Source organism: Macaca nemestrina, chromosome 5, assembly GCF_043159975.1.
Source record: "Macaca nemestrina isolate mMacNem1 chromosome 5, mMacNem.hap1, whole genome shotgun sequence".
In the NCBI taxonomy this organism is placed as follows: Eukaryota; Metazoa; Chordata; class Mammalia; order Primates; family Cercopithecidae; genus Macaca; species Macaca nemestrina.
In genome coordinates, this window is record NC_092129.1 from 97,649,000 (window position 1) to 97,672,436 (window position 23,437).

General features: G+C 34.3%; 1 protein-coding gene across 4 annotated transcripts in view; it reads left to right on the plus strand.

The window, feature by feature from the left end:
• The window catches only part of LOC105496354 (RNA guanylyltransferase and 5'-phosphatase), a 334,421-nt gene that overhangs the window by 241,422 nt on the left and 69,562 nt on the right, over positions 1–23,437 (plus strand). The gene's annotated exons all lie outside the window — the stretch shown is intronic.

Consider the following 23,437-nt stretch of genomic DNA (forward strand, 5'->3'; position numbering starts at 1 on the left):
TAAGCACGCTTTTATTAATATGGAACTAATAATACGTGTTGTAGTTACTAACTATATTTCTTAGAATATGCAATGTACGTTTGAGCAAACAGACTGGATTATATAAATTGTCAAGATTGGAACTAAGCTCTTCAGGAGTATCTAATTCTTGGCAAGGTGTCTTTAGGTGTTCCTAAATAATTGGAGGATGTAATTATGAGAAAATTTATAAATGAATAACTAAGTATGTACTGTTGACAGATCATTATTGAAAAGCAGATTTCTAGATGTCAGCACTACAACTTAAAAGTGAAGCTTTTTATTTTGAATGAAATATTAGTAGTTTGGGTTTATTTGTACAAAATATTCAAAGACTGGATGTTGAAAGATTAAACTTGTCTCTAGAGATTATTTAAGAACAAGACTAGATTTTCTGTTCAATTGAAATTAGAAATGAAGGAAACAAGTAAAATGGTTTATAGTTGAAAATGTATTGTGAATTGGAAAGGATTTTCAGTTCCACTCAAGAAAACATTTAAGTCCATTAGTAATATCTGGCCTTTTAATTTTAAGCCAAAAACAATTTACTAAGGATAGTCTAACTTTAAAAAAGTCACTGTGAAATATGTTTCTTGGTTTACAGTTTTGAGCGTTTGGAAAGCTATATAATTTTTTTCTTACCTCATACAAAAAGACAGCATTTATCTTTTTTCTATAAAATTTTCTTTTCACTGATGTCATTTTGTTATGCTCCTTGCATTTGTACAATAGGATAGTACAAAGTACTGTGGTCTTATTATTCAATGGAAATGTGGCCTTTCAGGGATCATTTGCTGTCTAGAAGTCTATTTACCAGTAGTTACGAACAGGTTGTGCTTCACCATTAGGTTGATGTGGTTGCAAGGCAGCATTTTAAAAAGAGAAGAGTTTTAAATATCATGCTTGGAAAAGATCTGAAGGACAATTAAAATCTAATGTCTAATAACCATTTTAATGCAGATATCATTTTAAAATTGTTTATATTTTGTTCCCTTTCTTTGGTATAATAAGTCCGTTAGTCATGATTTCTTTTAAGAACCTACTTAGGATTTTAGGCAGATAAAGGCAGTTGTCTTAACCTCTAAACAACATATAGTGTATTTAAATACATATGTATGATAAATCCTTGCAATTTTAGATCAAACCCTTTTGGAAGTCCAGATGTGGTCTGCACACTGGTTGAGTAGAAATTCACTTTTTTTGTTTGTTTGTTTGTTTGAGAGATGGGAACTTGCTATGTTGCCCAGGGATCCTCCAGGCTCAGCTTCCGGAGTAGCTGGGACTATAGGTGCACTCTACTGCGCCCAACTCCCAAGTTCATTTCTGTATTGACTTCGTAGAGTAACTTGCTTAACAAATTGATAATTATACATACATTTCAAAAAATATGTTTAGCCTTGCTAAGAGAAAAACAAAATCTTTCAAAGAATCATTAAGCAATTTCAATTGCATTTGTTTATATACAAACAATATATTGTTTACAGTGTCTAGCATAACTTCTTTGTATATGCTCATTTTAGTAACAGTACAAGGCTGAATGAGGGAAACATATAATAGAGAAATGGCAAGCCGACTGAAAGATATAGTTAAAATAGTTTCTTAATTCTGTTTGTACTTTCCAATATGGTAGCCACTAATGATGTATAGCTGTTGAGCACTTGAAATGTGGCTAGACTGCAGTGAGATGTGCTGTAAGTATAAAATAACACACCACATTTTGAAGACTCGATGCAAAAAGAAAGAATGTAAAATATCTCACTAATAACTGATATGTATTGCTATGTTGAAATAATGTTTTAGAACATATGGTTAAATAAAATGTATTATTAAAATTCATCTTTTTAAAATATGACTACTAGGAAATTTAAAATGATATATGTGCTTGCATTTCTAGATAGCACTATTAAACAGCACTGATCTGTATGATCTTAAACATTACAATTATATATTGGATAACTGCAGCTTTAGCTTGTGTTCTAGAAGGAGTTCAGATGTTGTACCTGTTTTGGCCACATTTTCCTTCTTTGTATTCTTCTCTCACTCAGCCTCGGTCCAGTTTGAGAGCTGTTAGTGTTCCAGCATAAGATTCTCTTCTTAATCCTCTTTTTTTTTTTTTTTTTTAAAGACTGAGTCTCACTCTGTCATCCAGGCTGGAATACAGTGGCGCAATCTTGGCGCACTGTAACCTCCACCTCCCGGGTTCAAGCGATTCTCCTGCCTCAGCCTCCTCAGTAACTGGGATTACAGGCGTGTGCTACCACGCCTGGCTAATTTTTGTATTTTTAGAGGCAGGGTTTCACCATGTTGGTCAGGCTGATCTCGAGCTCCTGACCTCATGATCTGCCCACCTCGGCCTCCCAAATTGCTGGGATTACAGGTGTGAGCCACCGCACCCGGCCAATCCTCATAATATTTTAAGATGATTTCATCTTCCTTCCTCTAGAGGTCACAGACATTGGCAAGTCATTCCCTAAGTGAATATGAATAATATTATATGTTTTGAAGAAGTGAAATCTGTGGTCTAGCTACCTTTCAGATTCCCCTTTTCTCTCAGAGGAAGGCTTTTGCCTGCATGGTAGTATTGTCACAATCTGTAACTTATAGTTCAGATTCAGAAACCCCTTTTCTTACTGGAAAGCATGTACAACAACAGAGAAAATAAAAATAAATTAAGAAACAGCATAAACACCATTTTTAGAAGGCAAAAAAAAAAAAAGTCTGCAAACCCCAAAGTGCTGCTTAAAGTGATTGAAACCCAGCAGAGAGGTGAAACAGCACTGGGGGCAGGGAGCTGAGAGGCCAGCGTGGTGACAGATTTCAGAACGCACCAGCACTAAGGAACTACCTGAAGGCCTGGCACCAGCCCTAAAGACCAAAGGCTGGAGCTGGTGCCACCATGGTCAAAGCTGAGATCTGGCATTAGGCAATAGCCACTTAGTCAGGGGAAGGAGGAGAGGGAAACAGAAGGTGTGGGACAGTATCTAGTAGGATCAGACCTCAGCTGGCAAACAGAAATACATTTTCTGAAGTTCAGGTGTCATCTTGGAGAGTAGGCCTGTTACTCTTGGGACAACGGTCAGTGAGGTAACTAGGCAACTGAGGGGAGCTAAGCTGGCTGCAGAAGCTCTCCTGGACCTAGTGATGCAAAAAACTAATTTGAAAAAGATAGTTTCACACTGTGGCATGGAAAAGAGAGCTCTTGAAGATTGGAAAAGGCTGCCTTTATCCCTCCTTCCCCCAGCCCTTCCCTCTCTGGAACCTCCTACCTGGTTCAGGAAAATCTAATCTATTCAGCCAACTTTGTAACCATAAGTTACAAAGTGTATTCATATGGCATCAATTCAAACATACTATTAAAACAGAAGGAAAACACATGAGAAAGAAGCATACTGGCAGATTAATTCTTCCCTGGTCCACTCATCGAACCTGAGTGCACTAGTGCTTCTGCTTGTCTACTTAGATCTTGATTTTTTTGGTTTCTTTTATTAAAACATAATGTTTTGAAGAGTAGAAACTATTGTTCCAGCACAAAATGTAGTATCTACATCCTAGAAGGCCTTTTGTACTTTAAGATGGTGTAAATGCTTGGGTAATAGCATTTATCATGATTGGAAAAGGATTGCCACCAGTCTCTCTAGATTAGGAAAAAGTGGTCTCAGAATGGTGGATTTTTTAGTTTGCTGCCTTCTTCTTTTTTTTTTTTTTAATGTTAGGGAAGCTATGAAGTGTACTTATGATTGCCAAATTCACCTACTGAAGGCTACTTTATGCATAGTGTGTGGCATTCATCCATGAGTTTCAGATAGGGAAATAGGCACTGACATTAAGGATCCCAGACAATTTGCTGACTTTGAAGCATTAAATGGGTAGTTACTGTTCAATTTTTTTCTGTCTTTTTACTTAGGAGACTTTTCATAGGTTGAAAGCACAAAGAACCAAGTATAATAATAGTGTTCACATCTTTTCTAGATAGCATATTCCTTTCAGATGAAGGCTCAAGACCTGCATACTCACTCCCCCGCCCCGCCCCTCCATCCCCAAAAGAATAAAAACATACTCCAAATTGCATGTGATTTTAGGTGGTTTGAAGATCCTCTAAAGCTTCTCCATGGGCCCTGAGTTAATAACTCCCATTTTAAAGAGTATACTTTTTTTTTTTTCTTCTCACGGTGGAATCTTTTGGACTTCTTGTTTCTAGAGGGTCAGTAAGGCAGGCTCTGGATTTCTGATGTCATCTTTTCAGTTGTTATATTTAAAATTGGACTTATAATTTACTCGTCTTATTGACTGATACAGTAAAATGTAAATGATTATTAGTGTTTTGCTTATAAATTGCTTGACTAATTTTTGCCTACTATCTAAAACATTTGCCAAAATTTCTCAAATAACCAATGCTAAGCTTAATTCATCACATTAAGCTTGATTCATCACCTTTTTCCTCTTTAGGGGAATTGACTTCTCTTTGTGTAGTCATATTGATTTAACAAGAAGTATTTTAATGTCTTCGTTGTTTGAGGAAGAATTGGCAGACCTAAATATATACCAGTTTCGTATTATTTAGAGTTATAGAGTAATGATTCATGTGATAGGTTCTTGCTGGTTTTAAAAGTATGTATCTAAAACCATTTATGAGTTAATTTTTATGTAGGTAATTTAATTCCAAAAACTGTGTCAGGCTGAGTTAAAGAAGTTACAAAACATTTATTTGTGTGTTTTAGACATAAGTTGTTTCACTTTATTTTAAGCTTCCTTGATATTTGCTTAAGTTACATTTTTATCTTGCAAAATAGTTGGAAACAAGCATGCCATTTTCAGGTATTATAGTAGAATTCTGTTTTGAAAAAGTACTAGTCAAAAGAGGTTTTTTTCTAACTTTCAGATTGCTGCTTGGAACCCTTTAAATTACAGAATCATATTAATGTGCCTTTGTTACCTGATATCTGACAAGGAATCTATTCGTGCTGTTTCTTGTTTATAGTGCCAGTTCTTTGTATCCCTAAGTTATTTATATAAAATAGATAAATTCACAGTGTCTTTTTTTCTTCTCACTAGCCATGTGTTTTATCTAATAGTAAAGATTATACCTTGAAAAATAAAATACAGAGGCACCTCTATTTTCTTGTAAAATGTACCTGATCTCAGAGATAACGCCTTGCTTTACCTCATTTTACCACCAAATACAGAGTTATTTCTTTTCTACTGAAAAAAAGCACTTCAATGCATTGATGACATACTTATCTCATTGATGCATATTCATTCTAAGGCTTGTCTCATGATGCTTGCTTGCTGCTGATGATTTGCTCATCTTAATTTTTTTTTAAAGTCATGAGAACAACCTTTGTGTTTTTGGAGTCAAGGAATATTGGCAGATTCGGTCTCTGCTTGTCTTCTTAACTGAAGTCTCTTTATTGTTGGGATCTCTTATGGTATTCTACTGATTTCTCTTTCCTTTTCTACTCTCCATTCTGCCTACTCCCTTCCAAATAATTCACATCTAAGACTCCTGAAACAGAAGTGTTAGTCTTAGGTTCCTTTACATATCAACACCATTTTGAGTATCACCTGCTAGAAATTGAAAGGAGGCTCTGAGTTTGTGAGTTCCACGGTAGTAACAACCAAACTTCAGAAAATGAAGTGGAAAATTTCAGTTTAATCATAGCAATAAATTCACTTTGTCTCTACTGACCATAGTCATAATATTTGCAAAGTGATGTTTCTTGACTCTTATACTACAGATGACTTCAGATGTGTCAGTACCAGCTAAGAATGTAATACCACAGCATTTAAAAAATTTGCATGAATCTCGGGTTTCTTTTTCTAACGCTAAATTAAGGAAGAATTTTAGGAAGCTGTTAAGCTTCTTCATTACATATTTCTATTTATGCTTCATCTGTCATCTCATTTATAGGAATCCTTCCTTAAATTTCCCTAAGACCAGGTAATCTTTATCTTGTTCAGATCATGTTAGAACTTTAGCTGTCAGTTTTGGTTTTGCATATCAAAATATTTTAGGGAAAGTAATCTACATATAAGTTTGCTTCATATTCTTTCACTAAAAAATCTGTATTACATTTCTCAAGTATATTTTAGACTGACATTATACCACTGGTTAGTTTTTCTACAAGGAGACGTGTTATTTTTTGTTTGTGTTGCTTTTTCTTATTTATCAAGCAACCATTGATCACCTGCCATGTGTCAGGCACTATGCTTAGAGGCTTGGGATTAGGATATAAAATGTCTTATGATGACACTTGACAGGTTTTGATAAGAGACTCTTAAAATATGAAACCTTTATCAGTGTGAGTTTCAGTGTTGAGTCGTAGTGCATCTAAAGGAATTCCATAAAACCAGCATTTTAGTTTTAGGGTTGAGAAGTCTTTAGTAATGAGAAGACTACTATACTACATGGTTCATGTGAGCCTGTAATCAAATTCACCAGTTTCTTTTAGGTTTTTTCAAACTTGCTGCCTCTTTAAGATGATGAGCTCCCAAGAGTGGGGAGCTCTACCTGGTCCAGAGTCTGACATATACTATAAATAAGTAATATATAATATGATTGATTAGTGTGGATGATTCAAATTCCATGAAGAGGGAGAAGATGGGAAAGAGCCAAGATGAATAGAAGTTTAGCCTAGTTTTCCTCCCTTGTTGCCTTTCTCTTTTTTTCTCTAATTCCCTTTTTAAGAAGCAGACCATGTTGACTGAAGATACCCTCTGAAGAGGCTGGATAGAGCTTTTCAGGCCCAAACTTAGATTTGATTATGTTCTGGGATATTAATTATCCTTAACCAAACTTCTTAATTATTATTTTTTAATGAATTTGGGAGTATCCATGGTTTATTAAGTGAAAAAAATTAAGATGCTAAATAAAATATTTTGTATCTTCCCATTAGGTTAACATACACTTAGATAAAAGTTTCATGTTCCTTTGATCATAAAGGAGAGTGAAATGATTCACTCCCATCTTGATCATATTGAATATCATAGGAAGGAGGAAGAGAAGATTATTAACAGTTGCATTACATACCTTTTATTGTTTGGCTTGTTATGGGAAGGCATTACCCTGGTAATTAAACAAAATCAATAAAATAAAACAATAAAATACATAAAATTTAAACAATAAAACACAGCAACAAAACAAAGGATTGAATCTGTCTCTTTTAATATAAGCAGTTGCATTGGCCTCTATTCAAGTTTGCCTATGTACAACACAAATATTGTGATATGTTAGAAAGAGGCCAAAGCTTGCCAAGCTTAAGGTGGGTCCTGGTATATCTTTCCTCAAAACAAGGTACCTAATAATCTACATTAAGCTAAACTGAGAGATACCACATTAGTGATTCTTTCCAGATAAAGATCCTCTCTAAAGTGATTCCTCAGCTTCCCCTGGGAAGAATTGCGGCATTACTCAAGCTTATTTACTTATTTATTTATATATATTTTATTTTTCCAAACTTTTAGATTCAGGATGTACATTTGTAGGTTTATTACCTGGGCATATTGTATGATGCTGAGGTTTGGAATATGGGTGATCCCATCACCCAGGAACTGAGCATAGTGACCAACAGTTTTTCAACCATTACCTGCCTCCCTTCCTCCTTCCTTTAGTAGTCCGCATTGTCTATTGTTGCCATCTTTATGTCTATGAGTACCCAGTGTTTAGCTCCCACTTAAGAGAACCTGCGTTTTCTGTCCCTGTGTTAATTCTCATAGGACAGTGGCATCCAGCTATATCCATATGGCTACAAAGTACATGATTTTGTCCTTTTTTATGACTCTGTAGTATCCCACGGTGTATGTCTACCACATTTTCTTTAGTCCACCGTTGTTGGACACCTAGGTTGATTCCATGTCTTTGGTATTGTGAATAGTGTCACAGTGAACATGCAAGTATGTGTGTCTTTTTGGTAGAATGATTTGTTTTCTCACCTTACTGCAACCTCTGCCCCTTGGGCTCAAGTTATCCTTCCACTTCAGCCTCCTGAGTAGCTGGGACCGCAGGCATGCACCACCACACCCGGCTTTTTTTTGTTGTTGTTGTTTTGTATTTTTAGTAGAGACAGTGTCTCACCATGGTGCCCAGGCTGATCTCGAACTCCTGAACTCAAATCTGCCCAATTCAGCCTCCAAAGTGCCGGGATTACAGGTGTGCGCCATGGCACCCAGCCCAAAATTCATATTTTAATAAAAGGGATGCATATCTAATGTTTACTAAAGGATTATTCAAGTTAAAATTAATAGTCACTATAGTGAAGACCAATTTAACTTGTATTCTATAAGTGAGACACTGAGGCGATTCTTTGTATTTTGGTTATAGTTCATGTTTCCGTCAGCATTTTGTAGAGAGTTCTATGAAGCTGAACTCATCCTTGAAATTTAGAGTTGCCATAATTCTTTTTAATGTGGTATATAACAATCTCAATCTTTCTGGGATCTGTAATTTCAAAAACAACATTTTTCTTTTTGATTGATCATAGCTATTATTGGAACAGCTGGTAACATGTGACATAGTACTATAATTTAGACTGAAAAAATTGATTTGTGAATTATATCCACTCAGCTTAAATTTCTCTGTTTCTGGTCTCCAGAGCGTCTTTTGTACTTCTTTTTCTGCAGAAACGGCTTCTTAACATAATGTTCTTACATTTTCCCAGGGGAAGAGGAAAACTCCATGGTCAATTTTCTTAGCTGTCTGAAGCATAAAAAAGAAACTCTTTACACAAAAATAGAGGGAAAATCAAAGTAAGGTTCAGAATTTCCCAACATAGGAAATCAAAGATTTATTCCATTTAGCTAACAAATGCACTTTACACACTGTGTGTGTGTGTGTGTATGTATGTGTGTGTGTGTACTTCAGCATTTCTGTTCATCCTGCAGTCAATGTCAAGGAGATGAGAATTTACGAATATGATGATTCAGATGATTTCAGATTTGAGACTAATTCCCACATAAATCATTCTCCCCTCTCTTCTTTTGTAGATAAAAGTAAGCCATAGAATAGTTCTTAGGATCATTAGATAACAAGTTAGGTAGGGAACTATTATGTATTTAATGATTTCTCTGTTAAAATTCACTTTTCAGCTATTTACATAAGTATTCAAATAATAAATCAACTATCCATTTAGAATGATTGGGAAGATCAGTTTAGAAATTTTTTATTGTAAATTGACAAATTGTCATTACAATTACAATATTTATGCGGTACAAAGTGATGTTATATGTACACAAAGTAGAATTATTAAATCAAGCTAATTGACATTTTTCACCTCACATACTTACACTTTTTTGTGGTGAGCACATTTGATATTTGGTGTCTTAGCAATTTTGAAATGTATAATACACTGTAGTCATTATGCTGTGCACTATATCCCAAAAACCTATTTCTTCCTAATTGAAACTACACTTTGATCAACATCTCCCTATTTCCCCATCCCCTAACCTTTGGTCACCACCAACCATTCACCTCTCTTCTATAAGTTAGATTCTTTTCAATTTCACATGTAAGTGAGAACATGCAGTGTTTGTCTTTCTGTGCCTGCCTTATTTCACTTAGCATAACATCCTCAAGATTCTTCCATGTTGTCAAAAATGGCAGAATATCTCTCTTTAAAGGCTAAATAATATTCCATTGTTTACGTATACCACATTTTCTTTAACCATTCATCTGTTGATGGACATTTAGGTTGATTCCATAACTTGGCTATTGTGAATAGTGCTGCAGTAAACACAACAGTGCAGATACCTCTTTGACATATTGATTTCAAATCCTTTAGATATATACCCAGAAGTGGGATTGCTGGATCATATCATAATTCTACTTTTAGTTTTTGGAAGAAGCTCTATGTAGTTTTCCATATGGATGTACTAACTTACATTCCCACCAATAGTATGCAAAGGTTTCTTTTTTCCTTGCAAAAACTGGCTATCTTTTGTCATTTTGATAATGTGGTGGTATGAGGTGGTATCTCATTGTGATTCTGATTTACATTTCCCTAATGCTTAGTGATATTGAACAATTTTTCATATACCTGTTGGCCATTGGTATGTTGTCTTTTGAGAAATGTCTATTCAGGTTCTTTGCCCATTTTAAAATCAGATTGTTTTCTTGCTTTTGAGTTTTTTTGAGTTCCTTATGTATTTTGGGTATTAATACCTTATCAAATGTATGGCTCACAGATATTTTCTCCAAATCTGTAGGTTGTCTCTTCACTTTGTTGTTTTCTTTGCTGTGCAGAGGTTTTTAGTTTGATGTAAATCCATTTGTCTATTTTTGCTTTTGTTGCCTGAACTTTTAGGGTAAAATTCAAAAAATCATTGCCCAGACCAATGTTGTGTAGTTTTTGCTCTATTTTTTTCCAGTAGTTTTACAGTTTCAGGTCTTACATTTAAGTCTTTGTCTTAGTTTGTTTGTACTGCTATAACAAAATACCACAGACTAGGCAATTTGTAATGAACAGAAATTTATTTCTCAGAGTTCTGGAGGCTGAGAAGTCCAGAGCAGGGGGCTGGTATATTAATCAAGGGGCTAGTATATGATTAGGGCCTTTGTGCTAGGCCAGGCTGTGGTGGAAGGTAGAAGGGAGGAGAGAGAGGGAGAGAACCTCTGTCAAAAATCAATTGACCATAAATATGTGGATTCATTTCTGAGCTGTGTATTCTCTTCCATTGGTCAGTCTGTCTATTTTTATGGCAGTACCATGCTGTTTTAATTACTATAACTTTGTAATACAGTTTGAAATTAGGTAGTGTGATACCTCCCACTTTATTCTTTTTGCTCAAAATTGCCTTGGCTATTCAGGGTTTTTTGTAGTCCCATAGGAATTTTAGAATTTTTTTTTTCTATTTCTGTGAAAAATGTCATTGTAATTTCAATAGGGATTGTATTGAATCTATAATCACTGGGTAGTATGAACTTTTAAACAATATTAATTCTTCTAATCCATGAACAAGGAATATCATTCCATTTACTTGTGTCTTCTGTTTCTTTCATCAGTGTTTTATAATTTTTAGTGTGTAGGTCTTTCACTTTCTAAATTTATTTCTAAGCATTTTTTTCATTTTTTAACTATTATAAATGGGATTGTTGATTTCATTTTTGGATAGTTTGTTGTTAGGATATAGAAATGCTACTGATTTTTGTCTGTTGATTTTATACTCTATGACTTCTCTGTATTTGCTTATTAGTTCCAACAGGTTTTTTTTTTTTTTTTTTTTTTTTTTTTTTTTTTCCGTTTGGTAGAATCTTTACAGCTCTCTCTATATAAGATCAGCAAATATGGACAATTTCACTGCTTCCTTTCCTATTTAGATGCCTTTTCTTTCTTTCTCTTGCCTACTTGCTCCAGTAAGGACTTCCAGTACTATGTTGAAGAGAAGTGGTGAGAGTAGTAATCTTTGCTTTGTTCCTGATCTTAGAAGAGAAGGTTTCAACTTTTTATTGTTGAATATAATGTTATCTGTTGGCTTGTCATATGTGGTCTTTAGTATGTTGAGGTACATTTCTTTCATACCTAGTTTTTCGATAATTTTTTATCATGAAAGAATTTTGTCAAATTCCTAGTGCTAATATCTCAGTTTTCAAAAGTAATCTAGATTAATGATTAAAAATGAAAAAATCAAATACATGTAAATGGGGTAAATGCTTGCAGGTAAACTTTTTATGAAATTTAAAATCTTAAAATTATTTTGGATACTCATTTTGATGTCTGGGTCATTTCCAACTAAAAAAGGGTTATGATGTGGGAAAACATGTTTATAAAACTTGTAGAATTATTTCATCTATAAAATGTTAACATCTGATAAACAGTTCAGGATTTCTTGCTTCCTAAGCTTTCACTAAAGTTTAAAGTTATTAAAAATAAAAATACTAGTTAATATTAAAAAAAAAAAGAATTTTGTCAAATTCTTTTGCCATAGCTAATAAGATGATCATATGAGTCTTGTTCCTCATTTTGTTAATGTGGTTTATCACATTTATAGACTTGTATATGTTTAACTGTCCTTTAATTCCTGGGATAAATCCTACTGATTGTGATGTATGATCCTTTTAATGTGCTATTGAATTTGATTTGCTAATATTTCGTTGAGGATCTTTGCATTTATGTTCATCAAGGATATTGGTCCATAGTTTTCTTGTAATATTCTATCTGGTGTTGGTATCAGGGTAATGCTGGATTTGTTAAAAGAGTTGAAAGTATTTTCTCCTCTTGGATTTTTGGGAAGAGTTTGGTAGTGTTATTCTTTAAATGTTTGGTAATAATCAGCTTGAGGCCATCAGGTTCTGGGATTTTCTTTGATGAGAGACTTTTTATTACAGATTCAATCTCCTTACTTGTAATTGGTTTGTTCTAATTTTCTATTTCGTTATGATTCAGTTCTGATAGGTTGTATATGTCCAGGAATTTATCTGTTTCTTTTAGGTTATCTAATTTATTGGCATATAGTTGTTCATAATAATCTCTGATGATCCTTTGTATTTCTAACGTATCCGTTGTAATATCTCTTCTTTCATTTCTGATTTCATTTATTTGGATCTTTTTTTCTCAGTCTAGGTAAGTGTTTGCCAGTTTTGTTTATCTTTTCAAAAAATCAATTCTTAGTTTCATTGATTTCTTTTTCTATTTTCTAGTCACTAATTTTTAAAATTTCTGCTCTGATCTTTATTGTTTCCTTCTTTCTGCTAACTTTGGGCTTTTTCTGTTTCCTTAAGATGTAATATTAGGCTGTTTGAGATCTTCTTTTTTGCTATAGGTGTTTATTGGTATAAATTTCCCTCTTAGAACTGCTTTTGCTGCATCTCATCAGTTTTGGTATGTTGCTTTTTGTTTGTCTCAAGGTAATTTTTTGATTGCCCTTTTTATTTAGAATTATTTGCAGGCTCATTTTGCTGTATGGTCTGTGAACAGCTGTAGATTTTCTTTTACCTCTATATATATTTTAAACAAAATTTGGGGGATGAAGTCTGTATTGTTTACAGCTTTATTGAGGAATAATTGATTTATAATAAACTGCACATATTTAAAGTTTTCCAGTTAATCAGTTTTTACATATGAAATCACTGTTCCCGGGATAAGATGATAAACATGTCCATCACCCCCAACATTTTCCTTCTATCTTTTTCTAATTCTTCCCTCTTCTCCTTCTTCTCTTTTTCCATATCCTCACTCCCTTCTCTGGCAATCATCTGCTGGATAGTATTCATTTTCTATAAATTTATATCAATAGTAACATACAATGTGTGTTTTATTGAGGAAGTGTGTCTGGCTTCTTTCAACGTTGAATTCAGCCATGTTGTCACATTTATCAACAGTCCTCTTTTCTTTGCTGAGTATTATTTTGTTGTGTGACTATATCACCATTTACTAGTTGATGGACATTTGAGGTATTTCTAATTTTTGGCTATTATGAATAAATTGCTTTGAAACTTGGGTACAAGCCTCTTTGTGGACATACACTTTCATTTATTTAGGGCAGGAGCTGGCAAATAACCAGATAGCAAATATTTTAGGCTGCATAGGCTTGCATTCTTCCTTCTTGCACTGTGGTCTGAAAGCTCCAGGTAGGAAACCAGGGTAGTCATGGGCTGCACTTCATTTGCCTCCTCTCTTTCAGGTACCACTGGCTTGCTCTGCCTGTTGTTCAGTTTCTGAAAACCATCATTTTGTTCGTTGGGTTTGTGGTCTTGTAACTCTGTCTTGGCTGAGTCTATACATTTTAATGTAGTTATGTTTCTTTTTTAAAAGTTTAGTGCGTTTGTATTTAAAATCATTATGCCAAGATTATGTGAGAATTTTGTTTTTATATTATATTTATGCAGTTCTATGCTAAGAAGGGGATGAATGACTTCAGGGTTTTCTAGAAGCTTATCTCTTAAAATATTCATCTATCACTATTAAAATATGTTAATATATCAATTAATATTATACCCCTTGTTTAGGAGTCAATCTGTCTCTCTTACTGATTACTTATGTTGTTTTTTTCTTTGTGTTTTTTGTATTATATAGTACAACCTTTTATGAAATACAATACCCATATAGGAAGTTCGTAAAACATAAATATACAGCTTAATGAAATTTTATGTAACTAACACCCATTTAATCACTACTTAGGGCAAGAAAAATAATATTGCCAACACCCTAGAGGCCCTAACATGCTGTTTTTCAATCACAGCTTTCTCCCACCCAAAGATAGCCAGTATCCCAACCTCTGTGGTTTTTACTTCTTTGCTCTTCTTTACACTTTTACTACTTAGGTAGTCATCTGTAAAATTAGTGTTTGCTGTTGCCTGGTTTTGATCCTTATATAAATATAACTGTATTCGTTCGTTCTTGCATTTAACTGTATTAGTTTGTTCTTGCATTGCTATAAAGAACTACCTAAGACTGGGTAATTTATAAAGAAAAGAGGTATAATTGACTCACAGTTGTGCAGACTGAACAGGAAGCGTGCCTAGGGAGGCCTCAGAAAACTGACAATCATGGTGGAAGGCAAACAGGAAGGAGGCACATCTTACATGGCCAGAGCAGGAGGAAGAGAAAGCAAAGGGGGAGGTGCTACATGCTTTTAAACAACCATGTCTCCTGAGAACTCATTCAGTATCATGAGAACAGCAAGGGGGAAATCCACTCCCATGAGCTGGTCACCTCCCACCAGGCCCCTCCTCCAACACTGGGGATTACAATTTGACATGAGATTTGGGCGGGGACTCAAATCCAAACCACACTTTGTTCTTTTATGTTTAGCTTCTTTTGTTCAGTATTAGGATTTTGAAATTCATTCATGATGTTGTATGGAATTCATTGCTTTTCATTGGTGTATAATACTATATATAGGCACTTGTTGGATAGCAGTTTGAGGTGCTTACCAGTAATAGCCAAACATACTGCACGTGTGCTTTAGGACACATGTATTCACACAAAATTGGAATTGCCAGATCCTAGGGTAGTCATATGTTCAAGCTAGGAGATAATGTGTGTTATAAATTTCATCTACTCACTGGCTTCTTTCAGTCTGTAAATGATCTCATTTTAACTTTTTAAAATGTTATTTATTTATTTTTGAGATGAGGTGTCTCACTCTGTCACCCAGGCTGGACTGCAGCGGTGTGATCACAGCTTATTGCAGTCTTGAATTCCTGGGATCAAGCAATCCTCTCACCTCAGCCTCCCAGGTAGCTGGGACTACAGGTGCATGCCACCATACCTGACTAACTTAAAAAAAAAATTAGACATAAAGTCTTGCTACATTGCCCAGGGCAGTCTTGAGCTCCTGGCCTCAAGTCTCCTCAAGCGCTAGGATTATAGTGTGAGCCACTACACTTGATCAATTTTTTTTTATTTTAAAATAATTTTAGACTTACAGAAAAGTTGCAAAAATATTTCAGAGTATTCCTGTATATCTTTCATATTGCTTCCCCCATTTTTAATATCTTACATAACCATAGGACATTTATTAAGATCTCAAAATAAACATTGGTACAATGCTATCAACTTTCGTACATTTATTGTTCTACTTTTGCCAGTTTCCCCAATAATATACTTTTTCTCATCTAGGATCCACTCCAAGATCCTATATTACATTTAGTTGTCATGGCTCTTTCATCCAATCTGTGATAATACTTTCTTCTTGTTTTTCATGACCTTGATACTTTTAAAAGAATACTGGTCAGTTATTTTGTAGACTGTCACTTAGTTGGAGGAATTTTACTGTAAACAAGAACTGTCTCTTCTTTCTCATATATTTATTTATATTGGTATAAACTTTTTTTTTTTTTTTGAAACAGAGTCTTGCTCTGTTGTCCCAGGCTGGAGTGCAGTGGCGGGATCTCGGCTCACTGCAACCTCTTACTCCCGGGTTCAAGTGATTCTCTTGCCTCAGCCTCCTGAGTAACTGGGATTACAGGCACCCACTACCATGCCTGGCTAATTTTTGTATTTTTAGTAGAGACAGGGTTTCACCACGTTGGTCAGGCTGGTCTCGAACTGCTGACGTTAGGTGATCTGCCCGCCTCCCAAAGTGCTGGGATTATAGGCGTGAGCCACCATGCCTGGCCTGCTGTAGACTTTTAAAAAAATATTCATTTATTTATTTTTTATAGAGACAAGTTCTCACTATGTTGACCAGGCTGGTCTTGAACTCCTGGCCTCAAGCAGTCCTCCTGCCTTGGCCTCCCGAAGTGCTGGGATTATAGGTGTGAGCCACCACACGTGACCTATTGGTACGGACTTAAGAATAGAGTTGATCCTTGAACAATGCAAGGGCACCCTTGCAGTAGAAAATCTGCATATAATTTTTGACTGCCCCTCAAACCTAGCTACTAATAGCTTACTGTTGACTGGAAGCCTTACCAATAACATACACAGTCAATTAACATGTATTTTGTATTTACATGTGTTATATACTATATTCTTATAATAAAGTAAGCTAGAGAAAAGAAATATGCTATTCATTAGACATGAGTGGATCATCCTAAAAGTCTTCATCCTTGTCATCTTTATATTGTGAAGGCTGAGGAAGAGGAGGGGTTCTTGCTGTCTCCGTGAGGACAGGGGTAGAAGAAATCTGCGTATAAGCAGACCTACGTGGTTCAAACCCATGTTATTCAAGGGTCAGAACTGTATTTTATTTTATGGGTTATAATCCAATAGTATAACTTTATTTCAGTGTTTTGATTTTGATTTGACCACTGGGAGCTCTTTCAAGTTGGCTTCTGTGTCTTTTTGACATGCATTCCATCATTTTTCAGTACTTCCTTACTTTCTATACCATAAGATGTTCCAGAATCTTCTGTTTTCTTTCCTCCACCTAGGAATTAGCTGTTTCTCTAAGGAGCCCTGGGTTTTTTTTTATTGGTGAATGATAGTTAGAAATAAAAATCTAATGCTAGGTGTGGTCATTGCTTCTGGGTGTCATTTTAAGCCCTCTCTGTTGACAGAGCTAAGAATGTATCATATACTAACAAGCAGCAACATGTATATTTATATTTATTTCTTCTTCCATCTGTCAGTATATTAAAAGGCTTGAGGACTTACTGATGGTCCTTATCCAACATCAAAATGTTAATTCTGTCCTTTCTCCTTTTCTTATTTGTAACTCTTTGTACAGTGAGAAACCTGCATCTCATTATCCATGATATATTTGTTTGTTAAATCCTAGTATATATTTTCGTAATTACTAACCAGTACCCATATAAGAAACAAGTTTACTGACTCAAGTACGGTGTTTGTCTACAGTTCTTTTTGTCTGTAGCCTTGCAGAATATAGTCAAAATACTGTTTTCTGAAGTTACTTAAAGTAGCTCCTTTCATCCCCATCACCCTTAATGTGTATTATTCATTTGTAAATGTAATTATTTTCATTCCTTTTTAGGTTCTCTCAACATAGTGATTGATTTTAATTGATTGTTTGGTATATGAAACATTGTAATGGTTCTAAGTCCTAACTATATAAAAAGATACTCTTATAGATATGTCAGTCTTCACCCATCCTGCTGCCCTATTTGTATTCTCCCATGATTTCTACCTGTTTGCACCTGTCCCTCATGGGAAACCAGTCTCTTTAGTTTCTGTTTTAGCCTTCCTGTAATTCTTTTGCACAAAGGAACAGATACATGAATGTTTTATACTTTTTCTTTACCAAAGGATAGCGTACTATATATCCTCTCTTGCGCCTTCTTTTTTTTCCCTTAACGCAGTAAATATATCCCGGAAATCATTTCCTATTGGTAAGTAGAGATTGTCCTCATCTTTTACAGCTGCATATTATTCCATTATGTGGATTTAACCATAACTTATTTAACCACTCTGCCATGTCTGGGCATTTGGGTTGTCCTTTACATTTTGCAACTGCAAACGGTGCTGCAGTAAATAGCCTTGTACATATGTATTTTTTAGTTTTGGGGGGTACATCTTCAAGGACATTGTCAGAAGGAAGATTACTAGGTCAAAAGCTACGTGCATGTGTAGTTTTGCCAAATTTCCCTCCAGACGGGTTATACTAGTTTGCATTTCCAATAGTAGTATATGAGAGTGTTTCCCAAAGCCTGGCCAGCAGAATGTGTTGTCCACACATTTTAATTTTGCCAGTCTGGTAAGTGGGAATGGTATCTCAGTGTTGTTTTAATTTGCATTTTTCTAGTTACAAGTGAGTTTGAATATTTTTACATATGCCTAATGTCCATGTTTTATATTTTTTAATTATGTTTTTAATGTGTTTTTCCCATTTCTTCTCAATGTTTAAGAGTTATTTATATGTTAAAGTTAGTAGTCCCTTTTCTGTGGTATATGTTACAGATATTTTCTTCCAGTTTGTCAGTTTTCTTTTGACTTTGTTTTTGGTGTTTTTTTGCCATGCCATTTAAAAAAATTTATATAGTATGATTTACCAACATTTTCTCTTATTTCCTTGTTATATTAAGGTTGAAGAGGAGTTCACTCAGGTTTTCTTTTAATATTTGTAAGGTTTCTCCTTTTTTTGCCCAATCCATTTGGAGTATATTCTTGTGACTTGTGCGAAGTTTGGATCTTAGCCTATCTCTTGATAAATTTAAATTATTAATTTTAATGTAGTCAGATATACCAGTATTTCCTGTATGGCGTATTTTCGTCTGTGTGGATAGCCAGTTATCCCTGCACTATTTATTAGAAAGATTATCCTTTCACTTCTGCTCTGCAGTGCCACCTTTGTTATAAATTCAGTGCCTATGTGTAGGACCGTTTCTAGGTTCTCTATTCTATTCTACTGACGTACTTGTTTGTCCCTACGTCAATCCCATTTTCGTTACTGCTAAAGTATGAGAAGAAGTCTTGATATCTAGTAAGTTAGTCCTCCTACTTTGTTCTTCTTTAGGATAATTTTTAATATTTTTGTTCTTTTGCTTTTCCTCATATATATTTGAATGAGCTTATGAAGTTTCTCATACAAATTCTGTCAGGAGTCTTTAGATTGCATTTAATATATAGATCAGGTTGTGAACATTTTATGTGGTAACAGTGTTGTGATTTCCTATCTATGAACATGTTGTATTCTTTCATTTACTTAGGTTTTCTTAAATTTCTTGCAATAATGTTTGATACTTTTATTAAGGTCTTTCACTTCTTTTGTTTTATTCCTAGATTAAAAGTATTTTTGAATTGGATCATCCATAGTTTCATTTTTTAACTGCATGTTAATACAACTGCTATCTTTCTGTAATGGATCTAGTATCCAGGAATCTTACTATAAATTCACTGATTAATCCTAGTAATTTTTCTGCATTTTGGGGGGAATACATATGTATATATATTATGTTTATGAATACTGTGAGCTTTTTTCCCTCTAAACCTTAGATCATGTTTTTCCTTGCCTAATACACTGGCTAGGGCCTCTAGTACATTGTTAAACAAAAATGGTGATAGAAGGTGTTTTTGCATTCTTCTCAATCTAAAATTTAAAAATTTCCCCATTAAGTGTGTTTCCTGTAGGGTTTGATTTATTTATTTACTTAGATCATTTAGATAAAATTGAAAAAGTTAGCTTCTCTTCCTTATTTAAGAGTACTTATGCAAGGGTGTTTAGTGTTTTTCAAATACCTTTTCTGCCATTATAACAATACGGTCTTTCCCCCCATCCTGTTCCTCAGGTAATTACAATGGTGAGTTATTTAATATTAAATGATTTTTAGAATAAACCCAGTTTGATGGTTTTCCTTGCTTCTTTTTTCTTCCCTTTCCCCTTTTGGATTATAAATTTTGGATTATAAATTTCTTTATAAGTTGGTTTTACAAACTGCAACCTACAAGTTTTGATATATTGTTACTTTGCTATTCAGCTGAAGACGTTTCGTAATTTCAATTATGATTTTACCTCTGACCTATGGGTTATTTTTAAGTGTACTTCTGTCTTTACAGACATGAGGATTTTTCTGGTTACTTTTATGTTATTGATTTCTAGCTGAATTATGTTCTGAGGCTATGATCTGCATTACTTTATTTATTCAAAATTTGCTTTATGTGGGAGGAAGGAGAGTATCAGGAAGAATAGCTAGTGGATGCTGGGTTTAATACCTGAGTGATGGGATGGTCTTTGCAGCAAAGCATCACGGCACATGTTTACTGATGTAACAAACTTGCACATCCTGCACACATACCCTGAAGTTAAAATAAAAGTTGGAAATTTTAAAAAAAAGGAAAAAAAATTTGCTTTGTGGAATACACTTTTTAAATTTATATCCCACTAGAAGATTCGAAGAATAATGTAGACCTTATCAATAATATGCATTTTCTTAAGTTCAAGATGGCACTATTGATCCTATATTAAGTGTATTTGCTTTCTATTTGTTTGGTTGTTTGTTTTCTAATAGTAGATGTATTGGATGTAGTCTGGTCTTTGGATAACTTGCTAAACAGTGAAATTTTATGTAAGTCAGTATTCAAGGTGCTATAAGTTGTTTCAAGGTATTTTGTTGCAATTTAAAAATATATCTGATAATGGGTACTATAGTTATGGCTTGTACATAGAACAGTTAATTTTGAGTTATTTAGCTTATTTTTAGAAAGAATCTCTTGCCCCCTTTAAACTTGTAATTTGAAATAATTACAGACTCAATTTACTTTTAAAGCAGGTTTTCTGTGTTTGATGTATCATCGGTATTGGGTGAATGAAGTTCTTTTAAATATTTATTCTATTACCTGACAAGTTTTACTTTCTTTTATGAGAAACTTTTCTGGAAACAATTTTGGGGCTTTCTTTTCAGAATAGATATTGGTTAGTGTTTGTGTTTGGAAAATTGAAAGCAAAATAGATATTAGTCTTGCCTATTCTTAACTTCTAAAGCTATAATAGATTGTTTTTGTCCAACAGTGTCTCTTTATTGCTACTTTCCAAAAACATCCTCTTTGGTAGCCACAGTATAGAAGCATTTAGTTGCAAACAAATATCTCAGAGTTGTTAGCATTTGTATAAAGGTTATGGTAATGTTCACCTAACTTAAGGGCTAAACAATTACCTGGTACCAAGTAAGTCAGGGCTTCTATTTTTAAATATATGTATAAATGTGTTTATTAGTGCTGAATTAATGCTTTACTGTGGGGATTTAAAAATGTGTGATTGCTATATTGTACATAAGCACCCTGCATGATGAAATGGTACATATTACTTGACAATAATTATGTATACAATTTGCAAAAATACTTTTTGAAAGGTAAAAATATTTAAAGAAATCCATTTTAAAAGTGGGAATTTGTGTTCTCAAAGTATTACCTTATGCATAGCAGGCTTTTATGACACATGTTAAAAGAAAGACTAGTAATTTTTAAAAAGTGAAATATACATACATACATATATATGTGCTAACTGATATATTTAAGAAATTTCTTATTTAGGGAAAGGTAGTTATTAGGCAAGTTGGAGGGAGGGACACACTAAATAGTATATTGGCAAGCTTCCTGAAATGCATATGGATAGTAATTTAGAGGCATACTGATTTTTAAATGTCAGGCAGCTTTTATTCTTTTCCTTTTCTAGCATCTATTTGTATGAACAGTGACTATTCCTGCTGCTAAAGGAGGTTTTATCAAGCTTTCTGTGAACATTTGTTATATAGGAAATAAATTAAACTACTGCTATATATACCTAACATTCAATTTATGATACTAGCAATGATTTGGGAGAGATTTAAAATTTTGTTGGTTAATTTCTTATTTGTCAAATGATGGGCTAAGAAATTCTCCATTTCTTAGATTAGGGGACATTTCCTGTGTTTCCTATTTGAATCTACTAAACAAATGCCTTTAGTCGTGTTTGTAACCATCAACAGTATGTTTCAAATTACAGTGTCATCACTTACATTCCAAATGTAAGAAAGTTTTTCCTAAGTTGGCTTAATTCAGAATTGTGTTTAGCAGCTATTAATATTCTCTTAGTGACCCTTTAATACTTTATAGGCTCTTTTTTTTTTTTTTTTTTTTTTTTTTTTGAGATAAGAGTTTCACTCTTGTTGCCCAGGCTAGAGTGCAATGACATGATCTCGGCTCACTTCAACCTCCGCCTCCTGAGTCCAAGCGATTCTCCTACCTCAGCCACCTGAGTAGCTGGGATTACAAGCGTGCGCCACCATGCCCAGCTAATTTTTGGATTTTTAGTAGAGATGGGGTTTCACCACGTTGGTCAGGCTGGTCTCAAACTCCTGACCTCAGGTGATCCGCCCTCCTCGGCTTCCCACAGTGCTAGGATTACAGGCATGAGCCACCACGCCCGGCCTGTAGGCTCTTATAGAACATAGGGTACAGGGGATATTCCCAGGAGACTAAATATGTACCTTATTTCATAGAATCTAAGTTGCTATGAGACTGTGCTTTCATGGTCTTAGTAGACCATGTCAATGAAGGGTAATCACACAATTACCTCACAACAGTCACCTGGTTATTATTATGATACCACCTAGCATCACAGGCATTTCAATTTCAGAGAAGTTAAATTATAAATAAATGTATATCCTGGAATTGTTGAAGTAGGGTTTTGAAGTCACTAACAGAATTTAAAAGAGATGGTTATGATAATCTCGTGTTCTCATTTTCTGTGATTATATCAATATGGCATGCCGAGAAGTTTTTTATTGTTTTGAGTTTCCAATTGTTGTTTAGTTTTTTGTTTTGACTCTAGATACTACACAGTGTTCCATTCTGAGATTCATGCAATAGAATTTATAGCCATCCTAGAGATCATTAGAAATCTATTAAGTTAAAAGGCCATTAACTTTCAATGTCGAGACTTTGAGAAGTGACGTTGCGTAGTTCCTCTGGGCAAGGAGTATAGGCAATTTGTTTTTTCTTCTTCATGTATAATCATGTTCAGACTGAAGTTGTATCCATTTATTCACAGTGTCCATTATGTAAGGATTTGTGATAAAAGAAAGATGAGATATATGTACATTTTGGTCAGTTAAATGCAAGAATATTTAATTATGTGCTTCCTATACCCTGCACCACTACTAGTTCCCCACATACTCCACAAGCACAGTTATAATGATAGTATTTCTTCATTCTCAATGTTTCATTGCATTTAAGAGTGAGGACATATTAGAACTGTGGGAACAAGAAGGAAGGGATAATGCAGAGACCATAATCATTACCATTTTTTTATATTAGACCTTTGTTTGGTTTGATTTTTATTTTCATGTTTATTGTTTTATAAGAAATAAGTACATCTTTTAATGTGACTCCATATTGCCTACAAAATAAAGTATATGCCATTTGAAATTCTTCATGGTTAATTCTAAACTTCTTTTGAGTTCTCATCTCCAACTAAATTATTCCCTACTCCATCCATACCTGTGCTGTCTTTGTCTCAAATCTTCTTTTTCGCAGGATGTTGTTTTTTTCCCTTTGTGTTACTCACTCTTTGAGGCTAATCCCAAATCCCTTCTATTCAAACTTTTCCAGAT